The 23,017-nt window shown below is 46.3% G+C and overlaps 1 pseudogene; it reads right to left on the bottom strand.

The window, feature by feature from the left end:
• Positions 1-310: 310 nt before the first annotated feature.
• LOC134984077 (zinc finger protein 665-like) overlaps positions 311-23,017 on the bottom strand; it is a 145,905-nt pseudogene continuing 123,198 nt past the window's right edge.

Here is a 23,017-nt window from a genome sequence, read left to right on the forward strand (position 1 = left end):
TGGGCGCCCATCCCAAGTGCGGATTGTCTGCAATGCTTGTATATGGTTATTGTTAAACTAAAGGGTTATTGTTGAGACATCTGTTGAGAGGCTCAGTTAATTTTTTATACTGTTAATTGGATATTGTATCACGAGTTATACGGTGTGATTGGTGTGGCTGGTATGAGTATTACCCGGGATTCAAAATCCTTCCTTATTGTGTCAGCTCTTCCGGGCACAGTATCCTGAAGTCTGGAGGAGGGTCATAGGGGGAGGAGCCAGTGCACACCAGGTAGTCCTAAAGCTTTCTTTAGTTGTGCCCAGTCTCCTGCGGAGCCGCTATTCCCCATGGTCCTTACAGAGTCCCAGCATCCACTACGGACTACGAGAAATAGATTTACCGGTGAGTAAAATCTTATTTTAAATGGTTCCGTAGTTGGGTAATGTCTAATATGTTCAACAAGAGCGGATTTATTTATCTCTCAGCATGAAAATGGCTTCTCACCTGTGAAATCGCTGATGTTTGACAAGAATTGATTTCCATGCAAAACATTTCCCACACTCAGAACAGAAGTACGGCTTCTTACCTGTGTGACTTCTCTGATGTGTAACAAGATCTGATTTCTGTGTAAAACATTTCCCACACTCAGAACAGGAAAATGGCATCTCACCTGTGTGACTTCTGATGTGTAACAAGATCTGATTTCCGTGGAAAACATTTCCCACACTCAGCACAGGTATATGGCTTCTCACCTGTGTGACTTCTCTGATGTGTAACAAGATCTGATTTCCGTGCAAAACATTTCCGACACTCAGAACAGGAATATGGCTTTTCACCTGTGTGACTTCTCAGATGTGTAACAAGATTTGATTTATGTGCAAAATAATTCCCACACTGAGAACAGGAATATGGCTTCTCACCTGTGTGACTTTTCTGATGTGTAACAAGAATTGATTTCAATGCAAAACATTTCCCACACTCAGTACAGGAATATGGCTTCTCACCTGTGTGACTTCTCTGATGTGTAACAAGAATTGATTTCAATGCAAAACATTTCCCACACTCAGTACAGGAATATGGCTTCTCACCTGTGTGACTTCTCTGATGTGTAACAAGATATGATTTATATGTAAAGCATTTCCCACACTCAGAACAGGAAAATAGCTTCTCACCTGTGTGACTTCTCTGATGTGTAACAAGATTTGATTTATATGCAAAACATTTCCCACACTCAAAACAAGAATATGGCTTCTCACCTGTGTGACTTTTCTGATGTGTAACAAGATATGATTTCGATGCAAAACATTTCCCACACTGAGAACAGGAATATGGCTTCTCACCTGTGTGACTCCTCTGATGTGTAACAAGATTTGATTTCCATGCAAAACATTTCCCACACTCAGAACAGAAGTACGGCTTCTCACCTGTGTGACTTCTCTGATGTGTAACAAGATCTGATTTCCGTGGAAAACATTTCCTACACTCAGCACAGGTATATGGCTTCTCACCTGTGTGACTTCTCTGATGTGTAACAAAAGCTGATGTCTGTGCAAAACATTTCCCACACTCAGAACAGGAATATGGCTTCTCACCTGTGTGACTTCTCTGATGAGTAACAAGTTCTGATTTCCGTGGAAAACATTTCCTACACTCAGAACAGGAATATGGCTTTTCACCTGTGTGACTTCTCTGATGTGTAACAAGAGCTGATTTGTGTGTAAAAAATTTCCCACACTCAGAACATGGAAATGGCTTCTCACCTGCCTTAGCTGGCTGATGGGTAATAAGCTTTGTATTCTGTGTAAAACATTTGGCATCTATAGAACAGGGAAACACTGTATCTACTCTCAGAGCTGTAACAGATGCTCCAATATCAGAGTGATCAGGAGAACATTTCCCAGGATCAGAGAGACCAGCTGATAGAGCTGGATGTATAATTGGGGTAATGGGGTTATCTCCTGGAGAATCAGGTCTACTATCATTATCTTTTATGTCACAATCCGAGGATAACATTAGATGTCCTTCTGTGATATTCCTGCTTGTGTGTCCATCTGCTGGAAATAAAATACATTAAAATATAAAATGAGTAGACAAGACCGAGGGTGTTACAGGATACAATATATAATTCTATAACTGACATTTTTTTTACCTGTAATCATTAAAAAACAAAAAAGCTAGGATGCTTATACTGGAGATTCATCATGTGGGATTACTAGAGGTGACATGGACGCTGATGTGGGATTACTAGAGGTGACATGGACGCTCATGTGGGATTACTAGAGGTGACGTGGACGCTCATGTGGGATTACTAGAGGTGACGTGGACGCTCATGTGGGATTACTAGAGGTGACATGGACGCTCATGTGGGATTACTAGAGGTGACATGGACGCTCATGTGGGATTACTAGTGGTGACATGGACGCTCATGTGGGATTACTAGAGGTGACATGGACGCTCATGTGGGATTACTAGAGGTGACATGGGCACTCATGTGGGATTACTAGAGGTGACATGGACGCTCATGTGGGATTACTAGAGGTGACATGGACGCTAATGTGGGATTTACTATAGGTGACATGGACACTCATGTTGGGATTACTAGAGGTGACATGGACACTAATGTGGGATTACTAGAGGTGACATGGGCACTCATGTGGGATTACTAGAGGTGACATGGACGCTCATGTGGGATTACTAGAGGTGACGTGGACGCTCATGTGGGATTACTAGAGGTGACATGGATGCTGATGTGGGATTACTAGAGGTGACATGGACGCTCATGTGGGATTACTAGTGGTGACATGGACGCTCATGTGGGATTACTAGAGGTGACATGGACGCTCATGTGGGATTACTAGAGGTGACATGGACGCTCATGTGGGATTACTAGAGGTGACGTGGACGCTCATGTGGGATTACTAGAGGACATGGACGCTGATGTGGGATTACTAGAGGTGACATGGACGCTCATGTGGGATTACTAGTGGTGACATGGACGCTCATGTGGGATTACTAGAGGTGACATGGACGCTCATGTGGGATTACTAGAGGTGACATGGGCACTCATGTGGGATTACTAGAGGTGACATGGACGCTCATGTGGGATTACTAGAGGTGACATGGACGCTAATGTGGGATTTACTATAGGTGACATGGACGCTCATGTGGGATTACTAGTGGTGACATGGACGCTCATGTGGGATTACTAGAGGTGACATGGACGCTCATGTGGGATTACTAGAGGTGACACCGACGCTCATGTGGGATTACTAGAGGTGACATGGGTTTTGCAATAATAAAACGGCTAAGAAGAGAAAGTGATGTCCTGTTTGCGCACTAATAAATAATATATAACCTTTATTAAGTACAGTAAAGTATGTAAGTTAAATCAGTGATATATTAAACACAAAGGTAAATGTATAAAGGTGAATAAAGTAATAAAGAAACAAGTGTATTTGTTGTTACACAATCGTCATATATATTATATTGGGTGATAACTGATTCAGTGCTGGTAATCCTGTTCAGTAAGAATATATTTATATATTACACCCATACGAGGACGGGCTAAATTACATTCAATTATATTGTGGCAGAGTTTCCTCCAGCGGTAATCTCAATGTAACATCACACTGTATGTATAAACACTTTATGGGGGGGATTCAGTTCATTGCAAAAACTCCCTATCCAATTAACCTTAAAGGTATCCAGATGTCACACACAGTTCCCATTACTGTTTTAGAAACTGGGAACTACGCAGCCGTTTTGGGTCCTATCTACGGCATGGTCCCCTGAATCTAGCTACCTCCCATGATGCATTGCACACGCATGGGCAGATAACAGTTGGTGACATCCAGGCCTGTCATTAAATATAGGTATTCGGTGTGGGAAATCGTCCCTCTTGTTATATGGGTGTGCCTATAAGGGAATGAGGGCTCTAAGGCGGATTTGTTCCTTACAGAATGTGTATGACCTGTTTATACATGAAGATATTGATTATTGTATTATAGGGTGTAATGTCTTGGTCACCATGGTAACTGCCCAGCCAGGTAAGCTATCCTGTGTCTCTTTGGCAGTGTTGCTGTATGACCTACAGGAAGTCCCAAGGCTGACACCCCACACTGCCCCCTCTCTTACTGGAGGCCATGAATAGCTGAAGGGGCTCTGACATCACAAGTGACTGCAAGGGGTTAATGGCGACCAGTTTTATTGCCCCGAGATGCAAATCCCCCTGTCAATGTGATGGAGTGGGCTTTATTGTAACCTTGTCTTTGTCAGACAGCCAGGCACCAAAATCCGCAGGGGTAAGTGGGGAAATCAGACTGTTCTGTAGCCAGTCCCTTCATTCATATCACCCAAAGCTAGGCCTCAAGGGTGTCACCCATTAGGTAAAAGCAGAGGTTTTATAATGGCAAACCGAGGACTTTATATGTTATCTCAGATCACTTCCTGAAACCTGAGATACTGGAACTGTGGCGTCTTGGTTCCTGTCCAGGGGACTCCTCAGGCCTAAGTGGTTTGGACATGGTAAGGTTCTCAGAGTGTGGTTAATACTGCTGGCCAATCTGTATGTAGTGTATATAGATTGTATTTACTGATTTTACATGTATATCCAGTGTGTATAAAAATAGAGGTATCATTTGTATCTTTGCTCTTGTGTGTCCTGTGAAATCTGTAGGACTTGGAGAAGGAACCAGGGTGCCAGTTTGGCACATACATAGACCTAGGACCTTCACATTTGGTGGCAAGCAGTGGGTATTGCACAACTACACCTTCCCATTTGCTGATATAGAAGATGGACACCTATTAACCAGCTGGCAGGGGATCTATGAGGACTGTGTCCAAGAGGAGATAACCATGGATGGGGTATTATTGTCCTACTTCCGGACCACCAGTGGAGGGTGGCATCATGCCCCAGGCTGACCAGCATATTCAGCTGACAAGACAATTATGAATTATTGTTCCCACTTAGCAATTTAGAGAGTGAGGAGCTGAAATCTGAGTGCTGGTCTGTACCTTGTGGATTAGAAAGGACACGTGTATCAGAGGCTGATAACCCAAGATCAGAGCAGGAACCAGATGGGGATATGTTGCGCTACTGTAAGCCCCATAAAAGTTTTGTGGACTGTAACTATGTCAGCACTAGGAGACATCCAAGCAAATGCTGATAAACTGGATTTTAGGAGACACTTGCAACCCAGTCTTCTCTGTGATGTAGAAGACTCAAGTCTAGCCAGCATAGCACAGAGGAGAGAAAGGGATAATGCACCTGGGGTCATGAAGGAGATGCCAGCAAGAGTAAGAATAGCATTCAGCCAGGCCCTCAGCCGGTCAGGATGGGGGAGGTGAGCGATCTGGGGAAGATGGAGGATCCTCCAGGTGACATCCAGCAATAATCCACTGGAGGGGGCAACAGTGATGTAAGGCCCAAAGGATGGGGTAGGGGCTGTTGAGGGGATAGCATAAGAAGATCTGCAGATACCCCCTGCAGACAACTTCTGTGCTGTTGGTAACTGCAGACGGATGTCCTCAACCGTTGCCTACCACTGCCAGGTTCCTGGATACGGACCTGCTGATGCAGATTACGCTCCTTGGAAAAGTGATTTATAGTAAAAGGATTGAGTTCTCAGCATTAGTCCCAGTGCTTGGAGGGTTATATTATTACCATATGTCTCCTGCTTCTGATGGATGATGGAACCATCAGTATATGGACTAGAGCGGCAGGGATGTAAGGAGCATGAAAGAGTTCCCTTTGTAAATACTCCATACAAGGAAGTTACCCATTGCAATGGCTGACATGGAGGATGAAGAGGGAAAACACTGCTGTCTCCAAGCTTGCAGAAACCATTTCCAATATCCATATGCATGCCTGGCGAGGGTACAAATGTGACCCCTGTACTGGGCATCAAAGTGCCAAGGGGCCCCAAGCAACAATATTACTACACAAATTAAATGTGTAACACGCTGGCCGGCAGAGCAAAAATATGAAAAAACAAACAAAAGTGTCTCACCCATAGTGCATATGTGCAAAAGTAATCAAAGATGGCGCATGACGATGTGTGGCTCTCGCGTGTGATGTGCGGCGCTGGTGAGTCGGTATATGCCTTTCCTGGATTATGCAGTGGGCCCCTAGTAGAAGCCGACCCAGCTGAGGAAGCAGCACTTGATTCACAGCAGGCGCAGCACATAAGCGGTAGGACAACATCTCTGCCCATTACTTGCAGCACATACGTTACTTGCACTACACTCCCTCATTCATTGTGTGTGTCTAGTATCCACATTAACTCTTCTGCTGTCCTAACAATCGAGAGGTCATCAATAAATCTCAAATAAAGTGCCACTTCAGACCCGAAATTTTATTTTCTATGATAATGGGTACTATTTACAAGTGCCAGGCTGTGCCATGGGGTCCTAAGTGGCCCCAGCATATGCCAATACTTTCATGGCATCTACAGAAATAGCATTTTTTTTTTACCAAAATGGTCTTCGGTCTGAAGTGGCACACTGCCTGATTTATGCTGATGACCTCTTGGTTGTAGTAGACTGCTGCCAGATTTGTGCAAACTGAAGAAGTCAGCCTTCCAACCTGGGTCCCCCCAGGAGGAGGCCTGCACCATCAGGCTGATGGCTTATCTTCAGATTTGAAAACCGGTCTGGTAGCCCAATACCTTTTAGTTTTTCCAGACCTGTTGGATTGGGACTGTTTGCCTTTACCCTTTCCTTTTCCTTGATTCGGAAAGGACCGGAAAGCTGGAAACTAGGTTTGAAATTTTGTGTGAAAGGACACTTTCTTAGAGTCTGATTCTGACTCCAATATACTGTTAATTCCTTACCAAAAAAATATCTCCAGTAAGCAAAGATAAGACCCCAGAATCTTCCTGGATTCTGAGTCAGCTTACCATGTACATAGCCAACCCGCTGCTGTCTGAGAGGCCATTGTACCCATATCCAGGTCCACTTATAGCTGCCTGTTTGATATGTGCAATGTGAGATCTTTACTCTCTAGATGCCACTAATATATCCTCCTTCGATGCATCAGCCCAAGCCATGGCTGGTCTAACGATTGTACAAGACAAAAGAAAAAATGGTCTTTAGAAAACCATCAACTCTCCTATCCGTGGCATCATTTATTGATGCTGAAAACAAAAGTAATGCAGATTTTCGCACCAATCTAAGACCTGCGAATCTACTTTGTGAGCCACCTGCCTTTTTTTTTTTTTTTAAACAGTCCCCAGCTGGACGAGGATAATTGGAATTCCCATTTCTTGGAATTCTAACTTACTACTGGGCGTAACCCAAAATTTCCATCAGCTGTTTTGGGATGTTTTAAACACAGTTGCCTTAGTTTTTAAAACAGGCTCTGCTGCCTCTTCTAAGGGTAGAATGTCTTACATAGCACTAATTAGATCAGGAATGTCCACCGAGCTGAGACCTTCCGAAGTGCAATGAGTCCTCATCCTCCAACGAATCCTCATCTAAAACATGTGTAGACTGTGAAGATGTTGTATCATGTCTATGTGATTTACTTACCACCAATCTTTCAGCCTGCTTTTTTGAGAGTGATAAAAAGTGGAAAGAGAGGGTTGGCGCTGAGGGTGAAATAAAAGATTGATACTTATCTAAATAACGGGGTGTGTTGACTTTATGGCGTCTCTGCTTTCCCCTTTATATTCTTAATGTTATTACTTCAAAGAATTTCGGTCAGTGCATGTAAAATAAGGATTGCAATGATTGTAGATTATATGTTGAACCCAATTACGGATGAATTATTGCTGTCTGGTTATTCTTATATGTAATTTATAGTAGGATGCCTAGGTGTATAAACCTCAGAATGAATGTTGCATGTAAGGGTTAATAGGGAAACCTATCACTGGTATAAACTGCTCAGCTACATTGGATAATGTCTGTGCAATGTAGCCCATGAAGGTTCACCAGAACCTGTGCCTGCCTCACTATACATGTGGGTAAGCATTATCGCGACCCGGCAGGGAGTTGTTGGAGCGACTCTAAGGTGCGTATAAGATGCTTTTTAGAAAAATCACTCAAAAAAAATAGTAATACTAAAATAAAATAAGAAAACTGATGGCTGCAAAAAAACAGCAGCCCTCTGACCATGGGTGGTCATTCCGAGTTGTTCGCTCGTTATTTTTTTTTCCGCAACAAAGCGATTAGTCGCTAATGCGCAATGTCCGCAGTGCGACTGCGCCAAGTAAATTTGCTATGCAGTTGGGTATTTTACTCACGGCATTACAAGGTTTTTTTTCTTTGTTCTGGTGATAGTAATGTGATTGACAGGAAGTGGGTGTTTCTGGGCGGAAACTGGCCGTTTTATGGGTGTGTGCGAAAAACGCGGGAGTGTCTGAAGGAACGGGGGCAGTGTCTTGGTGAACGCTGGGAGTGTTTGTGACGTCAAACCAGGAACGAAACTGACTGAACTGATCGCAGTGGCAGAGTAAGTCTCGAGCTACTCAGAAACTGCTAAGAAGTTTCTATTCGCAATTCTGCAAATCTTTCGTTCGCAATTTTACTATGCTAAGATTCACTCCCAGTAGGCGGCGGCTTAGCGTGTGCAAAGCTGCTAAAAGCAGCTAGCGAGCGAACAACTCGGAATGAGGGCCATGGTTCGGCTCCTGCCGCACCAAACAAAAAACTGATTTGCCTGAGCCAGGAGGCGGGGATATATGGACAGCACCGTTGCATGCTGGGAGGCCGAAAGCTTTGACCATTTGTTGCAAATCCGCTGTCACTTCATCATATCCCAATGTTATCTTGTGGATAACCTGTAGACCCTGTCAGAGAAATAGATATATATCTAAGAGGATAGAATTTTATCGGTGTTGTTACACTGTTTTGTTGGCAGGTTACTTTATACTTTTGTCCCCATTGGTTACTATAGGTCACGTGGACGAGGTTCTCTCCGTGTCTCCGGACGTAGCATTTGTCAGATGAAGTCACTTTGATGCGCTGGAGTGCGACGGATGGCGATATGGATGGTTCCACCGGGTATATTAGGTGAGTGGTTGTATGTCTCTTTTGTTCTGCTCCCTGATGAAAATGCCGCGAATAGAGCATTGAAACGTTGGTACACTAAACCTGCCTGGTCTATTTATTCTGAGTGCCTCCTTGTATGGATTCTACATTACGTTACACCAACTGATGCAGCCTGGTTTGGAGGGCACCGGCTATTGATTCTTTAATATCAACTTCAGGTCTTCTTGAGGAGTGCCGCTTTACCAAAATATATATAAGTACAACGACACGGTACGTGCACATGCGTGTAGATGGTGACACTAAAACTACTGGATGATCATTGTGAATGTCTGAGGTATTGATACAATGCAAATTTGTTGAGATATTGTTTCTTTTTCAGATGGAACCATGGGTCTTGCACGTGATGCAAAAGGGAGACATTGGTTTTGGCCGAGACCGGCATTTGTTTGTTGGTGATCCCTTGTAGACAGTGAGTAGTATCCATCTACAGTGGAAGAAGCATGGACACCAAGAATCTCAGCGGCGGAACAGTGGGAGAAAGCAGATCATGACAAATCGGGACCACAGGCATTTAGGGCACCTAGCAACCACCAATCGTTCCAAACGCACCAGGAACTGCACCAACAGTACAATGCCGGACCCAGCCAAACAGTCCCACAGTCCCAGATCTGGTGAATTGGAGGGCCACGAGAGATGTGGTGGCACGTCAGACTGGTGCTCTTAAAACCAATCCAAGCCTTCGGTCACTGTTCCACCGCTGAGCGCATACCTAGAGGTTAACACTAATGCTATAGCTGTTTTTATGGTAATTATTTTGGGCAATAGAGTAGGAGCTGCAGTATAGTGGGGTCCCTTGTCGGGAGCTGCAGGCTTAAATGCACTGAGCAATACATGAACTACACTCCACTGTTTATAATTGTTAGTTAATATAGTGAGCAGTGTTCGCAAAAACGCGCTATAACGCGTATGTTACCCTGAAATAGGTAACTAGGACCCTCTTTTTTAAGATGCGTGGGTCCACAGGACGCGCTCATCTTGCTCTATGTGCCATGCCAGCGTTGCGCTCCACCCAATCAGCAGCACACAAGAGGTGACTGACTGCTTCCTCAGCCAGTCAGTCACCTCCCAGTCTCCAGCCAATCGTAGCCCCCTGGAACCTCCCTCTCTCCCTGCCCGCCAGTGCAGCACGCTGCTCTATTTGAATCCTCTCCGATGTGCCGTGACCCTGGGAGCAGCTGCCTGCACCATGTGTCTATGCAACAACACAGGCAGAGAGTTGCCCTGCTCGCCCAGCACAGCATCACAAGCACTCTCACTTCATCCATGCTGTGACAGCACAATATTCCGTGCCCTGGCCGGCGTCTGTGTACGGGAAGACAGTCTCGGGACGTATAGACTGTGACCATGCATGGTAAGGATGCAGGAAACGTGTAGAGGGCATTGTGTAGTATACGCCCTGCGCTCACCTGCGCTGTGGAGGGAGGGTATGGTCACTTATACTAGTAAAATGATTTTGATTTAGAAGTGTGACCGCCTTCCCCTTCAGCAGCGTTTGTGTATGAGAAGGTATTAACTGGGCTTTGTATATCCTGGGAGGATCAGCGCGCAGTATTGTAGAAATAGGTTAAAGCATGATGTTCCCATCATGGCAGGATGATTTTCTCTTCATCACCCCCTTCCTTACCTCCAGCACTACCTACCCCTAACCCCATCCTGGCACCCAGTACTGCTCCAGTTCCTATCTACCCTTACCACCTCCCTAACCCCAGCACTACCTACCCCTAACCCCATCCTGGCACCCAGTACGGCTCCAACTCCTATCTACCCTTACCACCTACCTAACCCCAGCACTACCTACCCCTAACCCCATCCTGGCACCCAGTACTGCTCCAGCTCCTATCTACCCTTACCACCTCCCTAACCCCAGCACTACCTACCCCTAACCCCATCCTGGCACCCAGTACTGCTCCAGCTCCTATCTACCCTTACCACCTCCCTAACCCCAGCACTACCTACCCCTAACCCCATCCTGGCACCCAGTACGGCTCCAGCTCCTATCTACCCTTACCACCTCCCTAACCCCAGCACTACCTACCCCTAACCCCATCCTGGCACCCAGTACTGCTCCAGCTCCTATCTACCCTTACCACCTCCCTAACCCCAGCACTACCTACCCCTAACCCCATCCTGGCACCCAATACTGCTCCAGCTCCTATCTACCCTTACCACCTCCCTAACCCCAGCACTACCTACCCCTAACCCCATCCTGGCACCCAATACTGCTCCAGCTCCTATCTACCCTTACCACCTCCCTAACCCCAGCACTACCTACCCCTAACCCCATCCTGGCACCCAATACTGCTCCAGCTCCTATCTACCCTTATTCTCCTCCCTACTCACAGCACTGCTTGTCCAAAACCCCCTCCTTGCCCCACCAATACTGCCCTATCTGCTATCTACCTTTCCCCCACCCTACCCCTGCTTACCGCTAACTCCCTCCTAGCTCCAGTACTGCCCCAGCTGCTTTCTACCCTTGCCCTTGCCCTTACCCACCTCTACCCAACTGCTGCTTGCCCTTATGCCCCTCCTGCCACCAGCACTACCTAAGCTACTCCCTATAAGATGTGATGGTACCCAGAAACAGTGGAGCAGGACCCACATTTTTTAAAGTGCGGGGTCCCAGGGACTCACAATTATTGTCGCTCAGCGCGATCACTGGTGAGTGCAAGACACATTTATGTATGTAGTAAGGCTACTGGGAGACCTTAGATGGAGCAATATTGGATCTGGCCATTACATTCCCTAAAGTCATAACCTCAGAACTGCACAGAGCAGGAACTATTATTCACAAGTAATTAGGAATGTGTTCATCATGAACAAGTCCACAATTACTGTCTGAAGGTTACACAATTATTTCAGGTCTACACAACTGATATTTGAGGATAAAGCCTTTAACAGAAAACGCCCCTGAAGAAGTCACTATTGAAGAAACGCGTTGGGTGATTTAGAGTGAATTGGAGTGGATAAGAACAAGCCCGCCCATGCAAGGGTGACAACAAGTGCAAAACGCTTGTCTTATGATTATACAGATATGTACTTGTGATAAGCTTTTAATCTGTTTTACTTGAAGTTCTAGATTCAAATTTCATTTTATTTCTGAATCTTATACGAATTGTATTTGGTGAGCTCAGGTCTACTGTATAGCAGGAAATATTTCATACCTGCATTATCTAACAAAATGCACATAAATTAGGCACTCCACAAAAAACAATACTAATTATATTATATACACACTTATATACACATTTATATATAATCACTAATAATAAACTTCTGCTTGTTACTTTTCATAACATTATAGTGTTGTGTGTAATAACTCTCTACATGTGATGTTTGTCATGGATAGCCTTGTGTTAGAAACACCCAACTGAGAACAGGGCTGATGGCGGAGGAGGGTGTAGGATAAGAGATTGCTGTAGTGACTGAGCAATGGGAATATGTGACTTCTGTAATAAGTGTTTATTACTCACCTGTGCTGATATCTGTAGGGATCTCCTCCTCCTTACACTGCTGATCACCCCTCACATACGTCTCTTCTTCTCCCTCTATATCTTCTGCCTTCATATCAGTCACATACGTCTCATCTTCTCCCTCTGTATCTCCTGCCTTCATATCAGTCATATACGTCTCTTCTTCTCCCTCTATATCTTCTGCCTTTATATCAGTCACATACGTCTCTTCTTCTCCCTCTGTATCTTCTGCCTTTATATCAGTTACATACGTATTTTCTTCTCCCTCTATATATTCTGCCTTTATATCAGACAGACGTTCTTCCTAAATTACCCAAAAAATTGGATTTTAATACCTACCGGTAAATCCTTTTCTCTTAGTCCGTAGAGGATGCTGGGGTCACATCAAGAACCATGGGGTATAGATGGGATCCACAGGACACATGGGCACTTTAAGACTTTCAAAGGGGTGTGAACGGACTCCTCTCTCTATGCCCCTCCTCCAGACTCCAGTTATAGAAACTGTGCCCAGAGAGACGGACATTTCAAGGAAAAGGATTTATTGTTAAACTAATGTGAGATACATACCAGCTCACACCTCAAGCATGCCGTGCAACATGGCATTTAACACAACGCAAGTCAACGGCATGAACATCATCAGCAACAGACCGACTATAAACGTAACACAACATGTGTGTAACCACAACTAAAAACTGCAGATACAGTACGCACTGGGACGGGCGCCCAGCATCCTCTACGGACTAAGAGAAAAGGACTTACCGGTAGGTATTAAAATCCTATTTTCTCATACGTCCTAGAGGATGCTGGGGTCACATCAAGAACCATGGGGTTATACCAAAGCACTAGAACGGGCGGGAGAGTGAGGATGACTCTGCAGCACCGAATGACCAAACATGAGGTCCTCATTAGCCAGGGTATCAAACTTGTAGAACTTCGCAAAGGTGTTTGAACCCGACCAAGTAGCTGCTCAGCAAAGTTGCAATGCCGAGACCCCCCGGGCAGCCGCCCAGGACGAGCCCACCTTTCTGGTAGAATGGGCCTTTACCGATTTCGGTAACGGCAATCCAGCCATAGAATGAGCCTGCTGAATCGTAGGACAGATCCAGCGCGCAATAGTCTGCTTGGAAGCAGGAGCCCCAATTTTATTGTGAGCATACAGGACAAACAGAGCCTCCGTTTTCCTAAACTGAGCCATTCTGGCGACATAACTTTTCAAAGCTCTTACTACATCGAGAAACTTTGATTCCAGCAAGGCGTCAGTAGCCACTGGCACCAAAATAGGTTGGTTCAAGTGTAACGTCGAAACCACTTTCGGCAGAAACTGCTGACGAGTCCTCAATTCTGCTCTATCTTCATGAAAGATCAAATAAGGGGTCTTGTGAGACAAGGCCGCCAATTCAGACACCCACCTTGCGGATGCCAAGGCCAACAGCATGACCAGTTTCCAAGTAAGAACACCACGTTAAGATCCCACGGTGCCACAGGGGGCACAAAGGGAGGTTGGATGTGCAACACTCCTTTCACGAAGGTCTGAACTTCTGGAAGAGAGGCCAATTGTTTTTGGAAGAAAACCGATAAGGCTGAAATTTGAACTTTAATTGAGCCCACTTAAGGCCCGCATCCATACCGACTTGTAGAAAATGGAGAAAACGTACTAGCTGAAAGTCTTCCGTAGGAACCTTCCTGGATTCACACCAAGACACGTATTTTCTCCAAATACGGTGGTAATGTTTAGACGTTACTCCCTTCCTGGCCTGAATAAGAGTGGGGATAAGTTCCTCAGGAATACCCTTCCGGGCTAGGATCCGGCGTTCAACCTCCAAGCCGTCAAACGAAGTCGCGGTAAGTCTTGGAACACGCACCTGCTGTAACTGATCCTCCCCCAGAGGAAGAGCCCAGGGATCTCCTACGAGTAATTCCAGAAGATCCGGATACCAAACCCTTCTTGGCCAGTCTGGAACAATGAGGATCGCTCGAACCTTTGTTCTTCTTATGCTCTTTATCACTTTTGGAATGAGTGGAAGCGGAAGAAACACGTACACCAACTAAAAACACCAACGGTGTCACTAGGGCATCCACTGCTATTGCTTGAGGGTCTCTTGACCTGGAACAATATCTCTGAAGTTTCTTGTTGAGGCGAGACGCCATCATGTCTATTTGAGGAATTCCCTTAAAGACTTGTCACTTCTGCAAAGACCTCTTGATGAAGACCCCACTCTCCTGGATGGAGATTGTGTCTGCTGAGGAAGTCTGCTTCCCAGTTGTCCACTCCTGGAATGAAGATCGCTGACAGAGCGCTTGTATGCCTTTCCGCCCAACGGAGCACCTTTGTGGCCTCTGCTATTGCCGCTCTGCACTTTGTTCCGTCCTGGTGGTTTATGTACGGTACTGCTGTTATGTTGTCCGACTGAATCAAGACGGGCCGATTACGAAGATGTTCGCTTGCAGAAGGCCATTGTGAATGGCCCTTAACTCCAGAACGTTTATGTGTAGACACATTTCCTGGCTTGACCATCTTCCCTGGAAGCTTTCCCCCTGCGTGACTGCTCCCCAGCCTCGGAGACTCGCATCCGTGGTCACTAAGATCCAGTCCTGGATCCCGAACCTGTGTACCTCTAGGGGGTGAGAGCTGTGCAGCCACCACAGGAGTGAGATTCTGGTCTTGGAAGACAGGGTTATCCTTCAGTGCATGTGCAGATGGGACCCGGACCACTTGTCCAACAGGTCCCACTGTAACACTCTGGCATGGAATCTGCCAAACTGAATGGCCTTGTAGGCTGCCACCATCTTTCCCAGCAACCGAGTGCATCGATACTCTTGCTGGTTTCAGCAATTGTTTGACCAGACATTGAAGTTCCAGAGCCTTTTCCACTGGAAGAAAGACTCTGTAATTCTGTGTCCAGAATCATTCCCAAAAACGACAGCCGTCTCGTCGGAACCAGGCACGTTTAGGAGCCAACCATGTTGCTGCAGAATTGTCAGGGAGAGAACAATGTTCTGCATCAATTGGTCCCTGGATCTCGCCTTTATCAGGAGATCGTCCAAGTACGGGATAATCGTGACTTCTTGTTTGCGTAGGAGAACCATCATTTCGGCCATTACTTTGGTGAAAACCCTCGGAGCCATGGACAGACAAAATGGCAACGTCTGAAATTGGTAATGACAATCCCGAACTGCGAACCTCAGGTAAGCCTGATGTGGGAAATAAATGGGAACATGCAAGTAGGCATCCTTTAGGTCTACCAACACAATAAAATCCCCTTCCTCCAGACTGGAGAACACTGGCCGGAGAGATTCCATCTTGAATTTGAATTTTTTTAGGTAGAAATTGAGGGATTTGAGGTTCAGGATTGGTCTGACTGAGCCATCTGGCTTAGGGACCACGAACAGGCTCGAATAAAAGCCTTCTCTCTGTTGCGACGGAGGAACCCCGACTATGACTTGATTGTGACACAATTTTTGTATTGCGGCGCATACCACCTCCCTGTCTAGAAGAGAAGCTGGTAAGGCTGATTTGAAAAATCGGTGAGGGGGGACGTCTTGAAACTCCAGTTTGTACCCTTAGGACACTATTTCCAAAACCCATGAGCCCAGAACTGACTGAAGAGCCTGAGACATGCTTCCACTGGTGCAGACTCCCGCAGAGGAGTCCCAGCGTCATGTGGTGGACTTGGCAGAAGCCGGGGAGGACTTCTGCTCCTGGGAACCGGCCACGGCCGGTGATCGTTTGCCTTTTCTGTATTTATTGGGCCGAAAGGACTGCATCTGATAGTGGTGTGCTTTCTTTTGTGGTGCAGGCACATAAGGTAAAAATTATGATTTACCCGTGGTAGCCGTAGATACCAAATCAGCGAAGCCGTCACCAAACAACACACCACCATTATACGGTGGAGACTCCATAGCTTTCTTAGAGTCAGCATCAGCATTCCATTGATGAATCCACAATGCTCTCCTAGCTGAGACTGCCATGGCATTGGCTCGTGATCCCAAGAGGCCAATATCTCTCGCAGCTTCTTTTAGGTAGACTGCAGCGTCCCTGATATGACCTAGTGTCAAAAGAATGCTATCCCTATCCAGGGTATCCAATTCAGACGACAGGTTATCTGCCCATTTTTCGATAGCACTGCTCACCCACGCAGATGCAATGGCTGGTCTAAGTAGCGTACCCGTGGTGACATAAATGGATTTCAATGTATTTTCCTGCCTACGATCCGCAGGGTCCTTTAGGGCTGCTGTGTCAGGGGATGGAAGAGCCACCTTTTTGGACAGCTGTGACAGAGCATTGTCCACAATGGGGGGTAACTCCCATTTTTCCCTATCCCCAGAGGGAAACGGATACGCCATTACAATCCTTTTGCGAATCTGAAACTTTCTGTCAGGACTTTTCCAAACCTTTTCACAAAGCGTGTTCAGTTCATGAGAGGGAGGAAATGTTACCTCAGGTTTCTTTCCTTTATACATACAGACCCTAGCATCAGGAAAAGTAGGGTCCTCAGTGATATGTAACACGTCTTTTATTGCCACAATCATGTACTGAATGCTCTTTGCCAGTTTTGGTTCTAATCTGGCATCACTATAGTCGACACTTGAATCAGTGTCCGTGTCGGTATCCCTGTCTGTCAGCTGGGCAAATTAACGTTTTTGTGACCCCGAGGGGGTCTGGATTTGAAACAACACATCCTCTACGGATTTCTTCCAAGCCTGGTTCTGGGACTCAGATTTATCCAATCTTTTATTTATCATTTAAAGCACTCAAAACATTCACCCAATCAGGTGTCGGCGGCGCCGATAGGGTCACTCCCACAGCCGTTTGTGTCCCTAACATAGTCTCCTCCTGGGAAGAGCACTCTGCCTCAGACATGCCGACACACATGCACCCACCACCCACAGACACACCGGGCATATAGGGGACAGACCCACAGTAAAGCCTGTCAGAGAGCCACAGAGGGAGATATTGCCAACTCACACCCCAGCGCCCAAACCCGGTCTGAAAATACTACAGAAAATGTCACAGACCTGCAGCGCTTTTATAAATTACATACAATGCATCAAAATCACTGTGCCGCCCCCCTCCCCGTTTTGCACCCTGTTACTTGTACAGCAGTGTGAGGATGGACCAGCGTCTCTGCAGCCTGTGTACAGAAAATGGCGCCGGGCTGTGTGCTGTGAGGGCTAAGCCCTTCCCCCATAATGGCACGCTTCAGACCCGCTCTTTTTTAAACTTTTTTATACTGGTGGGGGTCCGGACAGTGCCCTGGCACTATGTCCTCTCTTGCCAGTCAGTTATTTTGTGGTTAAATTGCTGCCCCCCCCCCCCCCCCCCCCCCCCGCAGTGCCTCTGAGTGTGGGAGCATTGCGCGCAGCGTGGCCGCTGTGCTGTACCTCAAAGCCGTCACTGAAGTCTTCTGATCTTCTTCTACTCGCCTGTCTTCTGACTTCTGGCTCTGCAAGGGGGGTGACGGCGGGCTCTGGGAACGAGCATCTAGGCGTACCTAGCGATCAGACCCTCAGGAGCTAATGGTGTCCTGTAGCCAAAGAAGCAGAGTCTTGAAACTCACAGAAGTAGGTCTGACTTATCTCCCGTAAGTCCCACAAAGCAGGGAGACTGTTGCCAGCAGCCTCCCTGAAAATAATAAACCTAACATAAAGTATTTTCAGAGAAACTCAGTAGAGCTCCTCAGTGTGCATCCAGTCTGCCTGGGCACAGATTCTAAACTGGAGTCTGGAGGAGGGGCATAGAGGGAGGAGCCAGTTCACACACCTTTGAAAGTCTTAAAGTGCCCATGTTTCCTGTGGATCCCGTCTATACCCCAAGGTTCTTGATGTGACCCCAGCATCCTCTTGGACGTATGAGAAAATAATACAATGGTATTTGCATAGTGTTAGCTTAAACTAAGGGTGAAACAGTATAATATCAGTGTATAATACACACAGCTCCTCTACAGATCATATAGTGACAGTCACTTTGGTATATTGGCGAGACCCTAAATCCCACCTACCTGATCCTCCTGTGGGATCCTGTGATTCTCCTCTGTACAATCCTGGGAATACAGAGGACGGGGACATCTCTCTGGGGTATCTCTGTTACTGGGCCCATCTGTAGGAGACACACAGTGACTGAGTACAGTGTATATATGTGACTAACAGATGATGTGTGTATATAGGGGGCTTCTATACCTGCTCTCCCCTGTACAATACATGACAGTCTCCTCTTACCCAGTGATGTGAGGGGCCAGTGATTCTCCATCATCTCGTCCTTGTACAGACCCCTGTGTTCCTCTATATACTCCACCTCCTGCATGGAGACATAGACAGTGACATCCTGACACCTTATAGGAACCTGACACACACAGTGATACAGTCATCACCCAGACACGTCCCCTGGTGTTACTGTATAATGCCCCATTCCCAGCAGTCACCTCTCCAGTCATCACCCAGACACATCCCCCTGTGTTACTGTATAATCCCCCATTCCCAGCAGTCACCTCTCCAGTCATCACCCAGACACATCCCCTGGTGTTACTGTATAATGCCCCATTCCCAGCAGTCACCTCTCCAGTCATCACCCAGACACATCCCCTGGTGTTACTGTATAATGTCCCATTCCCAGCAGTCACCTCTCCAGTCATCACCCAGACACATCCCCTGGTGTTACTGTATAATGCCCCATTCCCAGCAGTCACCTCTCCAGTCATCACCCAGACACATCCCCTGGTGTTACTGTATAATGCCCCATTCCCAGAAGTCACCTCTCCAGTCATCACCCAGATACATCCCCTGGTGTTACTGTATAATGCCCCATTCCCAGCAGTCACCTCTCCAGTCATCACCCAGACGCATACCCTGGTGTTACTGTATAATGTCCCATTCCCAGCAGTCACCTCTCCAGTCATCACCCAGACGCATTCCCTGGTGTTACTGTATAATGTCCCATTCCCAGCAGTCACCTCTCCAGTCATCACCCAGACACATCCCCTGGTGTTACTGTATAATGCCCCATTCCCAGCAGTCACCTCTCCAGTCATCACCCAGACACATCCCCTGGTGTTACTGTATAATGTCCCATTCCCAGCATTCACCTCTCCAGTCATCACCCAGACACGTCCCCTGGTGTTACTGTATAATGTCCCATTTCCAGCAGTCACCTCTCCAGTCATCACCCAGACACATCCCCTGGTGTTACTGTATAATGTCCCATTCCAAGCAGTCACCTCTCCAGTCATCACCCAGACACATCCCCCGGTGTTACTGTATAATGCCCCATTCCCAGCAGTCACCTCTCCAGTCATCACCCAGACACATTCCCCGGTGTTACTGTATAATGCCCCATTCCCAGCAGTCACCTCTCCAGTCATCACCCAGACACGTCCCCTGGTGTTACTGTATAATGTCCCATTCCCAGCAGTCACCTCTCCAGTCATCCCCCAGACACATCCCCTGGTGTTACTGTATAATGTCAAGGGGTCAGCTTTCTGGGGGTAGCTTGCGTCGAATGTAATAAGCGTGGAAGTAAGAAGTGTGTTATCTGAACAGTTAAATAAACAGTTGAACAAACATTGAGCACCATCAAGGAAAGGTAACTTACTTAAACAACTTATTCCTACACCACTTAACCCAAAATGATCTCACAAACGACCACAGCATGTTCATCAAACTACTGTTTCTTATTTCAATTCATGGAATTCTCACCAAATGTAACACATTCTACACTCACCCTAAAACTCACCCCTCTGTGCACATTACAGCTTCTATTCTCCACTCCCCTCTTCTATCCACTCATGAGCTTTATACTTACTTCTCTGCAAGTACTTTGACAACCACAATTGGCCACCAGAATAAACACTCGCAAACACCCACCAATATTTATCTCACTCTTCTGCTTTTATTAGCTGGTGCCATATCACCAAATCCAGGCCCCAACCATCTGTCCCTCTCACACACAGCTATCTCAAAACAACATAGAACTCCATCTAACCTCATAAATATCACGTGTCTCCCATCCCCCTCCAAGTCACTAAAATGTGGCTTATGGAATGCACGCTCTGTTTGTAACAAATTACCATCCATCCATAACCTCTTCATATCTCACAACTTTAATCTGCTGGCTATAACAGAAACATGGCTCACACAATCAGACACGGCCTCCCCTGCAGCACTGTCACACGGTGGTTTCCACTTCACACACACCCCCAGGCCTGGTAATTGTAAAGGTGGTGGGGTTGGAATCTTACACTGTTCTACCTCAGGTTCCATCACTCGCATTCACATCATTTGAAGTTCACTCTATCAGGATTTTCACCTCTTCTCTCTGCGTGTTGCAGCTATCTATCGCCCTCCTGGGCAACTCGAACAACATCATTATGGGCGATTTCAATATAGCTCTTGACAGTCCACAATCTGTTCATGCCTCCAAACTCCTCTCTCTAACATCCTCTCTTGGCCTGACCAAATGGTCTGACTCCTCTACTCATCAGAAGGGCCACTGCTTTGATCTTGTGTTCACCAGACTCTGCTCAGTTTCTGAATTCATTAACACTCCTTTCCCTTTCTCTGATCACAACCTGATCACCTTCACAATCTCTTCTATTACTCTAACTTCTATGACACTAAAACCTAGCAAGCCTCCTCTAACCCGCAGAAATACTAACAAAGGCCCTCATTCCGAGTTGATCGGTCGCAATGCGAATGTAGCAGAGTTACACACGCTAAGCCGCCGCCTACTGGGAGTGTATCTTAGCTTCTTAAAAGTGCGACCGATGTATTCGCAATATTGCGATCACAAACCTCGTAGCAGTTTTAGAGTAGCTTCAGACTTACTCTGCCTGTGCGATCAGTTCAGTGCTTGTCGTTCCTGGTTGACGTCACAAACACACCCAGCGTTCGCCCAGACACTCCCACCGTTTCTCCGGCCACTCCTGCGTTTTTTCCGGAAACGGTAGCGTTTTCAGTCACACGCCCCTAAAACGCCGTGTTTCCGCCCAGTAACACCCATTTCCTGTCAATCACAATGCGATCGCTGGAGCGATGAAAAAGCCGTGAGTAAAAATACTATCTTCATAGCTAAATTACTTGGCGCAGTCGCAGTGCGAACATTGCGCATGCGCACTAAGCGGAATTTCACTGCGATGCGATGAAAAACACTGAGCGAACAACTCGGAATGAGGGCCAATATACATTTTCAACAACTTTCCACTTCTCTGCAACTGCTCTCACCAATCCCTACATTTATCACACCTGACACTGCTGTATTCCACCTGCACAAGACCCTAGAGAGGCTCCAGCTACCCATCACACTCTACATAGGCTTAGATGCCAACCATGGCACTCTAAATCAACAAGACACCTACAAAAACTGTCACGTAAAGTAGAACGTCAGTGGCGTAAATCTCAGAATCCTCAGATATAAGACCACCTACCACTCCTATCATCAGGCTCTGGACACTGCCAAACAAACATACTTCCAATCTCATCTCTTCTCATGCCACCAACCCCAAGCAACTTTTTAATGCATTTAAATCACTTCTTTACCCTCCCTCACCTCCCCCACTAGATACTATCAGTGCTTACAACAGCACAAACCAGTCAAGGTGGTTACTCCATATACCGGCCCTGTTTGAACGTTACCAAACAAACCATCTCAAGCCCCGCATGGGAGTCAGGAAGCTAATCCCCCTGCAGCTTATATCATCCACCACGGGACTCTCACCATACGGCCTTATACAGCGGCCTTATCGATCTCGCCGCAACAGCGGTTCACATGCCGACAATACCAACAGCGCCCATATCCCAGGGCCAATCAGCCCAACGATAAAGCTGTAGCGGCAGCACAAACAAGGTACGAGTCACCTCAAGTCCCATATAAGAGACGGGAATCCAAACTGCCCCCAGTCTGAAAAATTGACTATGGTTTATATATCCACCACGAGATCTTCACTATTTAGCGGCAATTCCATCCCCGCTGTGGACACGGTCCACACGCCGCTTCTATCAACAGTGATAACATCTTGGGACCGTTACCCATACAATCCAGCTATAGTGGAAGAGGTGATGTAATCCTGGAGGAGAATATACATCAAGCGCATAACGGATTTTCCACCAATGGACTTGACGGTTCTCTTCTCCTCAGTTCCGCGCCGGCACCCACCTGGGCTTGGCATATAAACGTTTTCTTATCTTCCAGCAGTTGTTTTTAAGCCACAACCAATATTTTCTTTCCGGGGACGCCCGGTTGGATATATTGGTTATATTACCACTGAACAATTACATTAATATATGTATTTGGTTTCTAGCTGCTTTTTATAGGAATGTGTAAGTACTGTTAATTCATTATACAAGTGTTATGAAATTGCTACACAATTGTACAAGAATAGTTAATATTTAATAGCAATATATACAGATACAAAAGTATTTCTTATTTATAATAAAGTAATTTTAATAACTATTGGGACTCCATGGCTGTTATCTTGTTGGGTACAGTGTTTTGATATATGAGCGCCCCTATTATATTTCTTTCGTCTAG

Source organism: Pseudophryne corroboree, assembly GCF_028390025.1.
Source record: "Pseudophryne corroboree isolate aPseCor3 chromosome 3 unlocalized genomic scaffold, aPseCor3.hap2 SUPER_3_unloc_34, whole genome shotgun sequence".
Lineage (NCBI taxonomy): Eukaryota > Metazoa > Chordata > Amphibia > Anura > Myobatrachidae > Pseudophryne > Pseudophryne corroboree.